Source organism: Lathyrus oleraceus, chromosome 5, assembly GCF_024323335.1.
Source record: "Lathyrus oleraceus cultivar Zhongwan6 chromosome 5, CAAS_Psat_ZW6_1.0, whole genome shotgun sequence".
Taxonomy (NCBI): Eukaryota; Viridiplantae; Streptophyta; class Magnoliopsida; order Fabales; family Fabaceae; genus Lathyrus; species Lathyrus oleraceus.
This window is the reverse complement of record NC_066583.1, coordinates 525,408,498-525,413,976: the sequence shown is the minus strand read 5'-3', so window position 1 is coordinate 525,413,976 and position 5,479 is coordinate 525,408,498.

Sequence of the window (5,479 nt, the reverse complement as noted above, 5' to 3'; positions counted from 1 at the left end):
TATCTACCTTCAATCATAAACCACTCACCTCAGTGACATACTGCCTGCTTTGAAACCAAATACACACCAATCACTTTATCTATTTCTTTCTTTCCCTTATCATTTCGCGAGTAATACTTAGATAACACCCATTCAAGCAATGAACAATCAAAATGGTTCCCGTGTAATACAACGGATGTGAGAGATGCTAATACCTTCCCCTTGCATAAACGACTTCCTTACCAAATTTCTTTTTCCCCGGGTTTTATCGATGTTTTCCCTTTCTTTTGGGAATAAATAAAGTTCGATGGTGACTCTGTCATATGTTCGAGCGTGCGATGCGTTCAGGTATATTTTCGCTAGCTTCACCATGATGACACTGGTTTCACCTTCTTTTTTCTTCTAGAAGCTTCTAGAGTACTTCTTTGGTGCGTTGGATTCCCAAACCTTGCTATGAATTTTACCATCCTTCAAACCTTTCTCAATTTGATCTCCAATTGTGACTAGATCAGCAAGTCAGGGGGCTCCACTACTCACCATCTTATTAAAGAATGGATCTTTCAAAGTGTCTACAAATATTCCAGTCATCTCTTTTTCAGACAAAAGGGGTTCCACTTGAGTGGCTAGATCTCTCCACCACTGAGAATACTCTCGGAATAACTCTTCTTCATTCATTGCCATATCTTGTAGCTGCATACATATGGGTGCCATGTCAAGGTTATACCTATACTATCAAAGAAAAGCATCATCCAAATCTTCCCAGCTCTAAATCTAGCTCTACTCCAGGCTCAAGTACCACCTTAGTGATGCCTCACTTAAACTTTCTTAGAAATAATGTATGAGTAGCTTATCATTCTCGGTGTGAGAAACCATCTTTAGGAAACACATTACCAAATGACTTCTTGGACAAGTTTGGCCTTTGTATTTCTCAAAGTCGGGAGTTTTAAACTTAGCCGTGATGACTAAATTTGAAACTACGACATGTCAATAGCTGTTATACCAAAGATATTGTTGCCCTCTATGGTCTTGACCTTCTTCTCTAGGGCACAAAGTATTTCAACAGCGGGATCTGGAAGCGTTCCAATAGCAGGTCCTGCAGGCATAGGCATATAAAAAACATCATACTGATCTTCATCATCAATCATAGATCCATGTTGGAAAGACACGACCGAATGTTTAGGGGGTCCATATTGACCACTGGTACATTAATAGGGATAAGTCCTCCTTTAGGACGAACAAAATTACCATCGAGTTTGACCACCTCATGGATGTAGAGTGATGAGGTGCCAATTTGACTAGCAATCTTCTAGGCTTCAACCTCTATCTCGGCCCTTTCTTTATGAGCCAAGGTCAGCATGGTCTCGAGCAATTGGTCCCTCTTTTCCCGTACATAGTTGATGTCTATCCTAACCGTAGCCTGGTTGGCCTCAACTTGTTCGAGCGTCATTTTGTAGTTGCGGCGCGTTTCATACCACTGTCGAGTAGCAAGTTTTTTCTAGATGAAAGGGTAGACTGAATAAGTTTTTGCTTTTGGAGGTCACCAGTTCGAACTTGGTTGGGCCCTATTAAAATAATTTAATTTTATAAAAAAAACTAAAATTAATTGTAATTAATTTTAAGGAAGCAAACCTTATATAAGTAATTAACTTTTATTTAATAAAAGTAAACACTTAAATGACTAATTATTTCAAAATAAGTTCTTTTAGCGCAAACATGACATTCTCTTTTCAATCATTTTGTCTGCATTTGTTTCAAGCAGTCAAACTATTTAGTTAAACATTATTATGTATTGAGATGCATTAAGCAATTTTCAATCATCCTCCCTTTTAAGAAATTTTTATTTCTAATACTTAGCATGAATTGTGAGTAGGACACAAATACAATATACCAAGAGTGTTGTCAAAATTTAATGAATATGAGAACTAAGTAGAAGAAGTTTTCACCAATGACTTGAAATTAAAATTTATATGCATTATAAGCAACATATTCAATAGCTCTCTTATCTCTGACCATTTTTGTTTTAACTCAACTGAAACTCCAAAGATAGTTGAAGAATTTAAAATACATGTGTAAAATATGTAAAACATATAACATAAACATATATGCAAAACATTAATTTCAAAATAATAAGCACACCTATCATAGGATCCATAGCTAGGTGGTGGAGCATTTGAGAGCAGATTAAGAAGTAATTGACTCAAACCTGATTTGTCCCTTTTGGAAATAAATACATTTTATTAGTAAAATAAACACTTTAAAATTTGGGAATCTACTTGAATCACATTTGGGGTTTAAGCTAACCCCATGGACACACTAAAGTTTTCTTATCTCAAACATTACAAATTTACACTAGTTTAAATTTATCACTTTAAATTTTCATTGGAAATTTCTCCCAATATTCTTAAAGTCATTCACCTCATTATAATTATGTTCTTCTCCCAGTATAACAACATTAACCATTTATTTTGATTCGTGCTCCTTGCAATTGCTTCCCATGAAACTCTTAAATTTTGTACTTAATATCAATTAATTTGTGTATATTTCTACATTTATTCATACTCTATATTTAATTTATTTAACTTTAATAAAATAATTTATGAATTTTTTAATTATAATTAAAAGTTATTTAGTTCAAATACTGAAACAGTTTTTTAGCCCACGGTAAAAATAAATAATGAATTCGCCGTTGGACTTAAATGTAATTATTTCTAACAAAGAAACCTTTTAAAAATAAATATTTTTTATTCAAAAAAATAACCAACTAAATGATTAATTGTTAGGAAGGAAATAATTTTTGCACATATGTGGGAAAATATTATCAATAATTTGGTTTGCATTTTAATGTATAAAAAATGATATTTCAACTTCTTTGCATGAATTTCCTAGTATGAGACAAATATTGTATGTAAATAGTCTTATAAAAAGTGATGAACATGTATTTCAATATATTAGTGTTGAACCAAAGATTTGAATTCAAAGTTGTATTCGTATGTTTCACATGTTCCATAAATTTGTCATCCCCTTCCACTTTAATTTTATCTTCAATAAAAAATATAAAGTTAGCTACGAGATAGTGTTAGTTTAAGCTCAAGGGGACAATAATTTTATAAGAAATTGATATTTGTATTGTATTATCTATTAGTAATATTAAGACACTTCTTTATTAAATTTATTTTTCATAATTAATAAAGTCCCTAGAATAAATATCATGTTTAATTTAACTTTAAGTATAACTTAATCGTGAGTCCAACTTAAACATGAAGACATTATCATTTAAGTATTTGTAGTCATGCTTTATTACGAAGTGAGATATCATTTAAGAGATTATTACACGGATAGACTGATGATCACATATCATTGATTATGGATAAAGAGTTAGCGAGACTTCAAATATGTATAAATATTAGGTATACTATTTATATTTGATTGACCATCCATGAGAATAATACTTAAAATTGTATGTAAGTGGCATAACTTATTCTATTATTGATAATGGTGTGTACCACCCCTGACTTGAAATATTTATGGACCCTAGATGTAGAGTCGAGTACTTTATTTCTATTCATACAATGTTTGTAATATGATGACAATAAAAATATTTGATGGGTAACCATAAAGCATCCTGAAGGACATGGGTTACTTAAATGAAATTTTGTATCTTACAAAACATGATGAATGTCTAAAGGCTGATTATGTGTCTAGATAAGAGTAATACTGTTTGTGACTTTCTTACACTTCATACATTAGCATAAATGGAAAATTTTCACGTAATCATTATCACGGAAGGATTTTGTAGTATCACATGAATCTTTTTAGCTCTGGTAATGGTAATAAGTTGCTAGATACCATTCACTATTTATTATGTTAAATGTTCGATTAAATATAATTTGCAATATTAGGGGATTATGTTAGGTAACACATACAATAACAAATTGATATGAAAAAATAAGTTAATCAAATTCCATGGCGCAATCTTGCAATGCAATTGTGCTAATTAGATAACTATGGTACACCACAAGGTAAAATATATTTAAGTGGAATATGATACACCATAATGGAATATGTGCTTAAATGGGCTACCCACATAAGTGGTTATAAAAATAGAATTGTACTTAAGTAAATTATTTTTAAAAATATTTGTTTTAGAAATCTAAGTTTTATGCTTGATATGCAGAACCTTCTATAACATATTTCCCTCCCACCTCATTAGTTTTAAACTCTCTAGAAAATTGATATAAATTCATTGTGTGGTACATGGTAAAGCATTTATTAGGTCAAACAAATATCTAAGAAGAATATATATACTACAACAAAAATGGGTTTAGGCAACAACGAAAAACCGCCCCTTAAAGGTATAAAACCGTTGCTTAATGCTTTAGGGGACGGTTTATCAAGCGTGGAATAAACAACCGTTGCTTATTCCATTAGAGCGCGGTTTTTTGATTTCTACCTACGGATTCTGAACACCGTCGCCTTAAATATCAAAGTCCACGATTTTAGTTGAACTTTTAAGCTGCGGTTTTCAAGTAGCAACATAAAATAACTGTCCCCTAAACATGTGAAAAGACAACAGTTATTAATAACCAACAGATGTAAACCGTAGCTTAATATATAATTTCATTTACACAACCGTAGCTTAATATACTACGGTTTTTGATAAGCAACGCATAAAAAGCGTTGTCTATAGATTGAAAAACAAATCAAATTTATATATAACGTTAGACTTTGAAAGACATAATTAGTATAAAATTTTCCTGTTGTGCACTTTAGACTTTGAAAGATATAATTAGTATAGAATTTTCCTGTTCATTTATATGGTGATACATTTATGATCATATACCTTCACATTATTCTAATTGATTATTTTTCAATATTATTAGAAGAAACACATTTATAAATTGAAAACATATATAAATATGATGTATTAATAAGATGAAGTGTAATCAACTCTTTGAAATTCAAAAAAATACAAATATTTTCAAAATAAATCCAAGCAATATAAGTTATAGCTAGTTGGCTTATGTAACTCCATAAAACAAAACATAATCGTCAATATTTAAATCAATGGCGGTCTTTATCATATTCATTGTGTTGAGGTCCATGAGAATCATCATCTTGAAAACTATCATATTGAAGATCATTATCATCTTGATCATATTGAAGATCATCATCATCTTGATTATAAATAAAATTTCAAAGAAAAACATTCTAATGAAATGAAAGTGGTCTAGTGGTAATGCATCTTTTCTTTGAAAGTAAAGACCTGAGTTTGACTCCTTGGTTACTATATTTTAATAAATTTATCTTTTTCCATTTAAATATAACAATAAATTAATATAAGTCTAATTTAAAAATCTTTTAAGGATCAAAATATGTTGATTAAAAGTCTAGTGGTAATAATCTTTAACCACTCTAGAATATTGTTTTTTTCATTTTTATATTTTAAGAAAAATAACTAAAGTTCAAAATAATAATAAAAACCGTAGCCTTTTAACAATAG